At 40.3% G+C, this 14238-nt stretch overlaps 1 protein-coding gene across 16 annotated transcripts in view; it reads right to left on the reverse strand.

The window, feature by feature from the left end:
• Positions 1–14238, reverse strand: part of foxp1b (forkhead box P1b) — a 149579-nt gene that overhangs the window by 133861 nt on the left and 1480 nt on the right. The gene's annotated exons all lie outside the window — the stretch shown is intronic.

Below are 14238 nucleotides of genomic sequence, written 5' to 3' on the forward strand. Positions count from 1 at the left end.
CATTTATGAGTTTCCAAGCAAACTAGACAGGCATTTGAAGCTGTCCATCCTTGTTGAGGAGGATGAGAAGAGTCAGAAATAAGTAGCAGGTGCCAAATGATGGTTTTTGCTCTTTAAATCAGAACAGGCCACAACATATTTGTTGTGCTGTCAGCAGTAGACAAAAACCCCATGAATGTGAGACAGTCACAAGTTATAAGGTTGTTGAAAGAGAACAGCTTAATTTTAGAGGCAAACATTTAATGAATGATTTTTACTTCAGCACCTAACCCACCTTTGCTTGTCTTATATGAACCATGTGCTTAGTACTGAATGCATCCAGAGGCAAAACGTGCATGCATACTTTTCTTCTATTTTACATGACAATCCTAATTTCCCCAGCAGCATTACTCTCTTAGCATCCCAGATTCTATTACTTGGTGTTGCCACTTTGTGTTTCATAGCAAATAGGAACTGAAGTCAAATCTGGAAGTAACATGTACAGCAATGCAAGTCAGACATGCTCTGTCAGATTTCTGGCACTGGCCGTAAGTGAGTCAGTCATCATATCCAGAGGTATGTGATGCTTCATTGCACAGGCATCAATGATGAAAATATGCATACGGTGACTTTTGTGTTGTCATGCTGTCAAGTCATGTGGAAAAGGAGAAGAGCTCTGTAAGTAACACATAAACAAGAGGTGATATTCACAAAATGCTGTAGGCTTGGCAATCAACCCGAGTCAATCCAGTGATCAGGTGGAGCAGACTGGTGCTGCATCGGATCAATGGCTTGACCCATTAAGCCACACCACTCCCAGCACCTCATCTAATAAGAGCCGGTCTTTGGGAGCACCCATGGCTGACCCATGCGGCTGAGGACAATTACAAGAGAGTGGTCTTCCAGGGCCGACGCCCACTTGACCCGGTAGCATAAAGACACGGAGGAGATCCACATGATTTAAACTCCTCCCCAAGACGTGCTGACAAGGTTATAGGGTCAACGCAGACATTAACAGGTCAGTGTGTGGCCCACTTGGGAACAATTACTCCCAGTCACAGCTAAGTGGACACTTGATTGAACACGACGGAGGCAGGACACACTTCCCACAGATAACAATCCCCAGAGCCATTTAGGATAAAAAGCCCTTGTGATACAGCCTTTATGGGCAAAATTCATCTTCCTTTTCCCTTTTAGAAGAATGTGAGAGTGTGATAGAGAGCCATTCTCTCGGAGAGATGAGTCTCTCAAAGCATTACCATTTTCTAGCAATACTAATAGCTGCTTATGACACAGAAACAATTACAAGGTGACTGGGAGAAAAAGCTAAACAATAGGAAGAGCTGTTAAGATTTCATTTTTCATACATGGGGAAAAATAAAAAAATAAATAAATTAAAAAAGAAACTGTCATGCCTTGCAACAGACTGACAGGCTACTCATACTTTACAATGGGGTTAACTAAAAACAACAGCAGCAAAACTAAAAGAAGCGAATGCAGTGACATAAATATTCCATTCCTCCATAAATCTCTCATCTCTAATTAACTGTGTGGGTACCGCAGTTTTTTATGCTCTTCAACCTTCGACCTACTGACAGTTTGACCCCTCTCCCACCACAATGACAAAAACTTTGCCTCCAACATCTGGTGTCTTATGTGCAGACAGCAATGCACACCCAACAAAACACAAAACAGTTTATATGTTTCATCATAATGTGTGGGTTTAACATGAACTGTAGAGGAGGGAAAACTAAACAGATGTTTGGGGGCAGCTACTGCAGATAAAACAGTAAACTTAGTAATGTGCACCTCTGTAAAATGGTCACTCTTGACATACAGTCTCTTCGTACACAAACGGGGCTTATCGATTCGCGAACACATTTCCCCAGCATTTGCATAAGCTGGGTGTTGTTTGTGGTATTGTTTCTATTTTTTTCCAGGAGCTTTGTTTATTTATTTCCCTGCATTAGAAAATCAGTTTCACAATGTCCCTCGATCTACAGCGCTGGCTGGTGCTGCAGCTGTTGGTTGTTAGTGACTGGAGATGACACAGTTCACTACTTCACCAAGGGACAGCAAGCAGCTGCAGGGCAGGAGGCAAGTAGAAATTAGAGGAGACAAGAGGAAAATGTTGCTTTTTTTAAAAAAAAAAAAAAAAAAAAAAAGATGGGAAGGGAAAGAGATCACTTTGTTGACAGACTTATATCACTCCAGAGGCCAAGCTTCTCACTTGCCTCCATAGCTCCTTTTCTGAAGAACCAAGAGGCCCAACATTAGCAGAGAGAAAAAACACAAACTCCTGCAGAGAATCTCTCTCCCCTTTCTGTCTGTCCCTCCCTCCTCATTAACAGGGCTCTCTTCCAATTTAGGACCCCTGAGAAACAACCTTCCCAAAGAATTCAGCAAAGTGACACACAACATTAACCCATTTTTGCGCATGCAGAGTGCAAAAGCAACAGGCACAACGGCTGACCCGTTGATTGTTGTAGCAGTCAGCTATATTTCCCAGGAACGTTTTGTAACCAAGTGGGCATCATGTGAATACCATCTGGGTACCACTTATTTAAAGCTGGCAGAAGTCCCGTGGCAGCCAGCCTGGCAATGAGGAGAAGGGAATAAATTGCATCATTTACTTAACATGCATTTACCGTTGTGCCTGTTAAAAGCCCATGACTAAATAATTTGGTTTCTTCGGGTGCCAGGTTCCACTGTCAGCCAAATTGTGTTGTACGTGCGACTAACAGAGCAACTGTCAAAGGGCTGATAAAGGAGATAGCGAGATGTTAACCACACGAAATCGCATTTACCACCAAGTATATTAACAGCCCTGAATCCATTTACACCAAAGAAATCTCCCAGTGCGTTATGCACTGCACAAAACCCATAAACAGACAATAAACACATTGTAATTATAATGCCAACTCTTTAATTACGTGTGTCATCTGGGGATGGTCGGGCTCACTCATTGTCAGAGTGATGTGAAAGGATTGGGGGAGGCAAGAAGGAGATCAAGCCTCAGGCCCAATGAGAACCATATTCCCCACTCTCCAAGCGTGTTAGAAGGCAGAAAATTCAATTGGCATGGTTCCAAAGAAGAACAGTCCAAACAGCCTTGATCAGCAGGGACAAACTCCATGCAAATCATTTACATTAGCACAAGTGGAGAGAAATATCTAAGGTTTCATTTCGAGAACATGAAAGCAAGGAAAATCATTGCCTCCTGTAACCTCACTGCCAGACGCCTTTGTACAAAAGGAGAGTTTGGTTCAGCTGCCAATGACCAAATCTACTAAGTGAACAAGCATAAAAGAAAAAAAAGGCACTTAAAACTCTTAGTTAGCTGGAGTTAAGAGTGGGATGGATATTGCAGTTGAGTTGGTCATTTTTTGAGTTGGCAATCCTCCTTTTGGTTTGAGGATTGAATTACAAGACAGCAACAATGCAGAACATGGACTGCACACTCTAATCCCATTATAATTCAGTAAACAATAGACTTACTGCAGAATGTGAAACTATTAAAATGCCTCATAGTTGGTTGTCTACATTTAAACAGTTGATCCAGCAGCACTATTTGGTGTTCATATTGTGTATTCTAACCTCACTGACCATTAGTTTTAAGAATCACCTCTTTTGAGTATTTATGAGAAATGCCCTCAAAATTTGTGAAAAAATAGTTTCTCTCCAAAACAGCTAAAAAAATTTCTTGACTGATATTTACTTGTAACAGCTCCAATTCATCAGAATCAGCATAGTGAGTAACACAGGACTCAGCAGTGTGGATAAAATCCTCTATCGCTGTATATGTAATCCTCTAATGCAATATTGATAAACACTATGATACACTCCAAATCTATTGTTAAACTGTTTCTGCATAATAATGGCCCTTTACGGCAAGAGAATTTAACCTGACAGCAAACTCAGAATAACAGTACAGAAAAATCATCCATTTTTGACAGATAAGGAACTTTTATCTCAAAGTACAGTGCATAACTCTTATCAATCAACCCGACAACACAACGCAATAAAAACAACTTTATTAATCCCATTCTGGAAGCAGTCTGTTGTACACAAAACACAGTAACATACAAACAAAACCGATATTTAATGGTTTATAGTTTTACAATACACTTTATTTTCCAAAATTACTTTCAAAACAAAACTTCAGTGGGAATCTAATAATCATAAATAATGCCATGCAGCTTTTTCTGTATTCCCTCCATACAGATGAACTTTTTTGACCCACGTGCTGATGACAGTACACGTGTAGCTGCAGTTCACAACAGCATTGTCTGTCTGTTGCTTATTTATGGATCAGAGTCCAAACATGAAGCGAGCAGCCTTGAATCGCCTACAACTTCAGGATATACAGTATATGGCAGCGAATGTGGTGGACAAAGGTCACAGAGTGAATTACTGAAACCGCCATGAGTAGGCCTACAGTGCACCCTGAAAACACTTTGTGAGATGACATCTTGCGGATGAATCATCAGCCAAGCAATGAGAAATGTCAGTTAGGCAATGAGAAACCGTCTCCGCCATTGTTTACATATTGACTGGCACTATGTGGTCGGCGCTGATGAGAACAAACACACAGTCTTCAATGGTATGATCTCATTTTGCGGAAAAAGAGCTGTCACCCTGAATCTGGTAGGAGGGTGTGGCGGTACAATCAATGAAGGTGGAGAGACTTAAACACAAACAAATCTATTATTGGTTCCACAGCGTGAAAGCCTACATTAGCTAAGCTGATTCTGAAACTGCCCATGCTGCTACTCCACAATTTTACCGCTCAAATTGTTCTCACCTCTGCTTTTTCTAGTCCTTCCTCTCTGTGTGAGGTTCAACTGAACACTTCACTGTGGCCTAGGAGGTCTTTATTACACGGGACCAGTATTGATGAAAGAGATCTAAGCAGCTGGGATAAAGAATGAGGGATACAGAATTTTCATCCACAATCCATCTCATATTCTAATGTAGCCATTTATGCTCTAAAAAGAGACTCATCCATTTATTTTATGGGGAATTAGCAAAAAAAGATGACACTGCAAGAGGGGTTGGCCAGAGTGATTAAAATTCTTTGAATTAGCCCTTCAATCACTGCGTACAGTTGTGTATAAAGTACACAGAAATGCACTCAAAATCCTGGCCACACTCCTGTCTGTAGCACAATATGAAAAGACTGATCTACTCATTTCTAACTGTGAGGAATTGATTGGTCAACACATTAAAAGCTTGTACATCATGCACTCCATATGCACAACATGAAAAGGCTTTTAGAAAAATATCCAATAACTTAGGACAGCTGATTGCTTCAACCACACCATATTTGCATTAGCATTTACAAAAGGGCTGTGATGATTATTTTCATTTTCGATTAACCTGCCAATAATTTTTAAGATTAAATCGATTGATCATTTAGTCTATAAAATTCCTCGCAATTTCCCAGAACCCAAAGTGACGTCTTAAATTGTTTCTTTTGTTCAACAGTTCAAAACCCAAAGACTTTTCATTTGCTATCATAAAAGACATTTCTACTTGACAATAAACTTACAACAATGCAGTTCAAATATCCATATATTTACATTCACAATTAAACATCAGAAATTTGCAGCTACCTGAAAGTTAAAACTAAACATAACTAAGGGAATAAACAGACTGTGAAACATATTTGATGTGGTGTAACACATAACCTTTCTACATGCATACAATACAGAAAGCCACTGCTGTTAGGAGTTAACCCTTGCTGCGACTGGTCGTCGTCACTGTTCACAGAGACTCTGATCCGCAACTGACGTTCTATTCACATTACATCAAGTTTTTTTTTTCTCTCATGTTTTTACTATAGTACCTGGAACAAAATAAGTAACAAATAAAGTTTCAGTTCCAGTTCAGTTTCTCTCTCTCATACACCCACTCATACTCTTATTTATCTCAGCTTTTTTTAGACTAGTTTGATAGTCACTTAGATAAATGTCTCATCAGCTACAATAACATTAAACAAAATTTCCACCACTGATGTAAACGTGTGTTCTCCCATTCATAAGTCAAGCACCGCCAGGGTTAATGAATTCAGCATGAACTCATTCAAATCAACTGCAAATGTTGGATTATGACAGAAACGTTCTGGAGCTTTTGTGTTTGTTTGTGCTCTTGTACAAAAACTCACCACCAAACTGCAGAAAGTGAACTTTTGCAGTTGTCTTTCCCTCACCACTGTAAACACTCATTAGCTTTTGACAGATAACATCTTACACATGAGCTATGTGCCTGTTGTTACTGCCTGCTGCTATGTCACTTGACAACCCGTGTCAAGAGGTAAAGCATATTGGTTTCAACAGGGGAATACTCCCAGCACCGGGTTATTACTCAGAATGCTGCTGAAGCATCTCCTACCGTCATTCAACATGCATTTAAGACCATCTGACAACACAATTCTGATCTGATAAATCATGCAGCTATGATGGATTCCTAACCATTCATTTCATTTCATTTAAGTTATGAGTGTGTTTTTTCCTGCATAATATATGGTGGGAGTAAATTGGTCCACGCACAGGGCTCATGCTAATGTGGGATTACATGTACAATGAATTAAATAATCAATTTGTCGAACATGAGAAAATTAATTGCACACTATTTTGATATCCAGTTGATGGTTTCAGTCATGGTTTTCAAACAGAAATGTCAAACATTTGCTGGTTCCAGCTTCTTAAATTTCAGGATTTGCTGCTTTTCTTTGTCTTTTCTGATAGTAAATGGGTTTTGGATTGTTGGGCGGACAAAAGAAGCAATTTAAAGACATCACTTTGGGCTCTGGGAAACTGCAATGAGAAATTTCTTTAAATGTTTTCCCCATTTTACAGACTAATTAACCACTTAACAAACTTCTTTGGCACTTTGCTCCCATCTCCCTCTCTGTGAGTTGAAGTTCTCAATCTATATGATGATATAGAGTGCTGTACCATAATATTCAGCACTCAGATAAGGCTGTCTGAACATAGCCTACTCAGCTACTTCCCACTCCTGTATTCACTGTAACACCAACCTTATAAAAGTGGCACAGCTGGAAGATGTGTTTCCCACTCGCCAACTTGGCCCCGGATTTTCCCAATTTCTGCAGTTGACCATGTCAAACCTGCCCCTTGCTGCGTGTCACACAGTGAACGCTGGCCCGCTTGCTGGTGTATGATTCTGGTGAGACCTGTGCAGGATCAGCTGCAGCCGCTGCGGCTGTTGCCAGCAATCTAAAAGGGACTTTACACACATCTGCATCCTCTGATGCTAAGCCACTCGGCGAAAGCCACAGACATGGCACGAATGAAAATTCTTTGTGTATATAGTTCATTTAGGTCCCAATATGATCTAAATATTACTATTAATACTCTTAATATTAAAGTTTGAAGTTTTGGCTGCAGGTTTGAGCAGTCACATCATCGTCAGACATTTTCTGTGGCATTCACTTTCTGTTCTGTTGTTTTACAAAGGGTTTAATCTGAGCAGGGTTAGTAATATACCGCCGTTACAAAGTAACTCGTAAAAAAAAAAATAAAATAAAATAAAAATAGTAATGATAGGGATCAGATAAGTACTCATATCAGCACAGGTATTGGGAGGGAAACAATGGTACTGAAACTTCTCTAACGGAACAGACATAACTGATACAACTGTATTATCACCCACCCAGAGATACCAACAAAACCATGGCTGAGTGCTTCTTTAATCACCATGACAAAGTGTTTATCTAGTCAGCACATGCAGCAAATGGTTAGCCGCACTATCTGCTCCAACACATAATTCCATCCCAGGCTAATCTATTGACCGAAATGATAAACAAAAAATAACTCCTGTGAAAATAACCTTCTTCAACTGAGTGGTTAGGGAATGGAGCCCCACCCTGTTTACAACACTGAGAACAAAAACAAACTCCCTCCAAGGAGCCTGGGCAAATGCAAGTCACACACGCCAAAGAATACAGGCAAACAACAACAACGTCTGAAGATCTACTGGGAGAGCAGGCTATCAAACAACAGCAGCCTGCACACAAACAAGGTGTGCATCGCCGTATGTTTGAGGCAGTGAATTGAAGAGCAAGAGAAAGTGTCTGTGAGAAAGAGGGAGAGAGACAGAAAGCGAGAGTTGGTGTGAAAGTGGAATTGAGTAGCAAACAAAGTCAAATACCACCCCCACCGCCCCAGTCTCAGGTCAACTGAATCATCAGGAGTCAGGGAAGATACTGTCACCACCTTCCACGAATAGCTCACAAAACCACATCAGTATGACTTCACCGTGGCAAACCCAGTAGTTTGAGAACACTCTCCCTCAATATCCTGGGGACTCTGAATGAAGCAGTAATGAATCTCAGTTAACAAGGCCATTATCAGTGAAGGAACTACATCATCAGGAGGGACTCCAAATCCACGAGGCCCTCACATCCACTTGCCTTTTATTGTTGCTATTAACTGCTCAGGTATACTGGAAACAATTGCGCCAAGAAAAGCACAAAGATAAAAGCATCGCGCTTATGATCTCACGCCGTACATCACCACAGTAAACAATGAGACTATATAGGCCTAAGGGACACGGGCCCAATTAGCTATCTCTGCTCTCAAGTATTTAAACAAACCTGCATACTTTCATCTGTGCTCCAGACTCATCAGCATGGTAGCACCTCTGCTGAAGCGCTGCACTGCATCTTGGGTAATTACTGCTTCCCAATTACCACCCAGCTGGTAAATATATATCAAATAAACAAGCAACAACCCGTCAATTAGGAGCACCCTTTCATAATGGGGGGTTCAAAATGATGTTTTATGTACAGACAGAAAAAAGCAGTGCCAAAACAGAACATTCACCTTCAAAGTGAACTTGTATCAGTTAAACGCGGTTAACAGAGCACATCTGAGCGTAACAGTTTGTAAAAATAATTACATCACATGTGTTTTTGTGGCAATTAATACATGGGTCTAATTACTGGTGTTTTAATCGCCAGGAGGGCAAAATACACAACATGGGAACAGTGCTGTTCCACAAAGAGAGGACTTGAAAACAAACCGTGGCCTTTTCTTCACAGACGAGCAAAGATGGACAGTAACATTGTCGAATTCAAAGGCAAAGGGAACAGCTGCAGCAACAGTCTGTCAACAAAATTTGCATTGCTGCTTTCTCCTCATCTCCATTACTCTCTCCTGTCTCTCCTCAAGCCCACGGAACTGCCGGCTTAGATCTGAGTACTCTGATGGCTTATCACACAGCGAGCAGCAGGCTAAGCCGGAGTGATGCACCCAAAAGACATGATCAAAGCACACCAACTTTCCACCCAGCAATGATGATGGAAGAGCAGCCCCTGCCATGTTATGTTTCTTATTAGGCTGGGGACTGCCAACCGAAAACACAGCCAAGAAGTCAAGGATGAGGCCCTTAAAGATGTGCTCCTCCAACTTCATTTTATATCATGCTGCGTACTGTTAACAGGGTTTAAGTCTGTGACACTTTCACATTAATAAATGTCAGTTTTGCTACTCTCATTCTCACAATGATGCAGCATAATAATGATTTTTACTATAGCCAGAGTATGAAAGCTTTTTATTTTCTACAGCTTAGGACCTAAAAACTTTGGAGCAAGTGAGGCCTTAACATTTCCAGCAACAGGAACAGCAGTTTGTTTGGCATAAACAGAAGAACAGCATGAGAAGCCACCACTGGTCAACAGAAAAAGTGCCGCCGCTAAAAATCAAAACTTCATAAACAGACAAAAACCAAATATCTAACAGCATTGTTTGACTGAGCAGTGATTTCTGGCAAGAGCAGCAGAAAAATATCAAACCACAAACTTGCTGGAGAAAACAATGTAAAAATCACAGTGAAAATAAAAGAGTAACAAATTACAACTTTAAAGTGATGCTTCTTCTTCTTCGAGTCACAGTGTAGACTCCATGTAAATATCACATCCAGCATCAGTAAAGAGGCCGCCTCTCCAACATGCATACAACTATAAGTTCAGGAATAAGCCCATTCCAACACTAGCTGGTCTTATTATTCAACTGTCACAATAATATTTTTCTCTTCTTCTGATTTTTCCAATCTTGCCAGAAAGCACAATAACTGATTAAAAACTGTAATGATAGATAAAAAATATATATATACGTTAGGCTTTACATGACTTCGTGCAGTGTAAATATTTAGTCTAGACAACAAGTGAAAGAGCAAGATCCGGGCTGCAAATCACATGGCGCTGTTTGAGTGGAAACGTTCAATCATTTACAGCAAAACAACACGTGAGCACGTCGAGTTATGTCAGCGTAATGAACCCTCCTCGTGTAAACATGAATCAGTGCATATTTGATGAAAAAATAACAATAATAATAATAATAATAAAAACCCTAAAAATGAAAGCCACGTCATCCGTCAGGCCATCGAAGCCACATCATAAACACATGCAGTCTGACATACAGACTGGGCAGCTGATAGAAACATGTGGAGAGGTTTCGCCTGGCAGCTGAGCACAGCTTGTAGCATATGGCCGATCCCCTCAAGTCTGGACGAAAATGTTTGTAGCTTACCTGCATCATTCCCAAAACAGACAAGTTCTGTGCTGTTAGTGAAACTCTCATTTTAAACTGAAGTTTAAACTAAGTTCTTACACACTAAGACGCCCTTGCACTCGCTCAAAACGAGAACAGGGAATCACGTACCTAAAAAAACAACCAGCACAGTGCAGAAAGTACAGAAAGAAAGAAAGTTGCACTTAACTCCAACAGTAACACAACTCTCTCATATGGAATAATTTACTAAATTGGAAAGGTTTTGTTTATTTGGTTTGTTTAAATAGTGTGTGACCAAATGTCTGGATGCGAAAGATGCATAAAAGGGGTTAAAAAAAATATATATATATATATATATATATAAACTCTAAAAAGGTATTTTAAAAAAAGTATATATCTTGAACAGGCTTCAGATTTTCACTACAATCTCTATTACCTTATAGCTGTCAAATCTTGCAAACCACACCAGTGTCAACTTCCTTCATTTTTTTTAATCTTTTGTTCTATCTTTATTCTGTTTGAGAAAAGGCTGTCAGTCTGACAAAATACTTATATATATATCAAGTGTTAAAAGCCGTCATACGGGGAAGAGACTGACCACAATATTACACTGGTGCCAAAGCACTCTTGCTATACAAGAGGCTGCAGCTGGATGTTATGCAGTCCATCAGGCCTAATTCAACAAGTGCAACAGGACAGTGTTTATTAAATAACAATACTACATTTATCTCAAACCAACACACCAACAAAATATTTAATACACCAAGCTAGATCTAAATATCTATAGGATGCTTCAATATTTTTCCAACAATGGACAATACGCATCCCGATGTTGAACTGATTTCCTGAAACACAACACCAGGCACTAATTCGTTTTGTAACTCTGGTTAACTGATTGTATTCACACACTTCCTCTCCTTCCATGCAGACAGATGATATTTTTTGTCAGCATCCTTCCCTTTATTAAAGGCAGATGACAGTAGAAGACAGTAATTAATGGCTGCATGAGTTAATGGTCGTCCTGAGCATTTTCACCGTCTCCATAGAGACTGTGGAGCTGCACAGAGCACACCTGAAGCTGTCCACTCTCTGACCAATCGCCTTCCCTGGCACAGACAACCGTCTGCCTGGGCACACCACAGGGTCCGGGACACACTAACCTTTACCCTGGAAATATTGTTCAGCTTTCCTTTGTTATCACTTCCATTCATGTTATACAGCACTAATGAGCATGCTGCTCTCATATTCATATTGCCAGTACTCTTCCCCTTTGTGCTGTGTGAATCAAACATGCAAAAATTACATGACAAATTCATCTACCAGAAAACTCCCTTTATTCATCTGTCACTTGTCTTGCTTTGTGCAGGAATGTTTCAAGCAACTGGTATGAGGGCGTCTTGTGTCTCAAATCAAATGAGGGGTGAAGCCAGCAAATACATAGGAGAAAAAAAAATAGATAAATAAACATACAGCAAATGCAGAACCTTATTCCCACACTGGACCGAAAATAACTCTCCTTATCATTCAGCTGCAAGCAAGGGTGCACAGTCAGTTTGCAGCCTCTCCGTACCCAGCACAGGGTATTTCAGTGTGTGTTCACAAATACTGAGCCGTCAGATGAAAGAGAGCGCCGCTCCACTCTGGGATGGGAGTCCCCACGCTGAATGCATGAGTGACTGATTACTTTCTTACCAGTTGAACCTCAACTCTCTACAAAGGAGAGCCGTAGCCCCAGCTTGAAGAGGCCAAACTAGAAACAAGGGCTTTCCAAATAATACAAAATCATAGACCGGCGTGTTAAGGATCTTGCGTCATTACAATGCATACAGCTGCTCTTCCTCAAATTTCAAGCTTTTTCACTTTCCCTCCCCAGCCAACTCAATTTATTCAGTTGCAGTATGGGGCAGAGAAAGTAAAGCCCTTCTTGTTTCTAGAAACAGATGCAGGGCGCGGTGTTAAGTTGTTCCCATCAGAAACAGCACAAGGCTGACTGTCTACATGCAACGGCCGTGTCAAACGGCAGGCCTGGAAAAGTTGCAAAGAAAGTTCATCCTGTGTTTGAAAACCTGGGTCAGCATTTGCGAAGGTCCATTTCTGCATAAGTGAGCACACAAACCCCAGTGCCTGTTCAAATAGTCTGCAGCTCTCTCTCAGGCAGCTCATGACAACAGCCCAGCAGCAGCACTGTTTGATCTCCAATGTTTTCCTTAATCTGGGTTGTCAAGGTTCGCTTGTTGGAGGCTGTTTACTTTACTTCTCCTACAAAAAAGTGTTTTTTTCCCCTCAGACAATGACTAATCCAAAGACCAAGGAGGAGGGAGCACTGCCAGCTATAGTTGTTAAAGCTGCAGTTTCCCTTTTGTAAATTTTCAGATGGTTTTAGTCCTGCTATTGCCAGCTGCAGACTTACTGTACATAATATTAGGGGAATATCTCATTCTTATATGTATGCAGTTTAAAAAAAAAAAATATACATAATCTGTATCTTTTTATATAAATTTATGTTTTCTGGTAAATATGCCAATTCTGTCTGACTTTACTAATTACTAATAAATCAACAAGTATAACATACATAAATTTGTTTTTAAAATGCACATGTACATTTAAAAGCTCCATATTCATCATCATACTGGTGTCTGGTGTCCACTGGTCTGTAATCCACCTGTTATAAAATCAGTGAGACAATAGAAAATAAATCTAAAATATTTTGAAGTTTGCTCGATTGCTTCGCCTTGAATGTGTTTCTACGAGGCAAATATTTTTACTCAAGTACATTCCTTTGGAAGGTGCACTGGGATAATATAACGTTAGTTAAATAAAAAAAAAAAATAAAAACAAAGCTAAAACGATTTACTCCACTTACACACTCTTGTAGCAACTGTTAATTGCTGATTTAACAAAATTCAAACACGCTTTTTCACAAGTGATAATTAAGTGCTCTGCAACTTCAGCCGATTTACAGTTAAGAAAATGTCACCACAAATGACTCAATAAAACCACCACCAGTTTAAACTTCCAGCAGCACAGTTAAACATGACAAAAGCTAATGTCAAAAACTTTCAAGGTTGACATGTAACTTGAAGCTGTCACCGTCACATGGGCTAAAGAAAAATTAATTCACTAAATCCACTGTGTTGATTCAAAATGAAGTGAATATCCGCTTCAGATGTAGGCTGTAGCTGCTGTGTACAGCCTTATCGCTGAGCACACAAGCTACACCAAAACAGCCTTCAATAACCCCAATGACGGAAAGCCAAATAAAAGCTGACCTGCCTGTTGGTTAAAGCTGTAATACAGTTTTAACAGCTACAGTTTAGGGCACTTGTGAAGCATTCCTCCGGTATTTCGGAGTTTGGAGGACAGCTAACACGTGGGGAAAAGCTCCTTCCCTGGTCTTGCTCCAAGGAAATCACGGCACTCAAACTTCCCCTTCACCGTGTAAAGTTAAAAAACTTCACGGCTTCATCTTTTAACCAGTTAACGGCTATCGATAACCAGCACTTCAGCCTATATAACCCGCTACGGGTATAAACATGCATTTCCCCCACGGGGTCTCATGAGTAGCCTCGACTAAGTTAGAAACCCAACTTTCCAAAAAAAAAGTACAGGATACAGCACTCGTAGCATAGTTACTAAAAACGCTCATGAGCCAGCCGTTCGTCAGACAAACATAAAACAGCGCTACCAGCCATAATACAGGTGTCTGTGTATTTGTTTATTT

This window comes from Scatophagus argus, chromosome 3 (assembly GCF_020382885.2).
Source record: "Scatophagus argus isolate fScaArg1 chromosome 3, fScaArg1.pri, whole genome shotgun sequence".
Classification (NCBI taxonomy): Eukaryota; Metazoa; Chordata; class Actinopteri; family Scatophagidae; genus Scatophagus; species Scatophagus argus.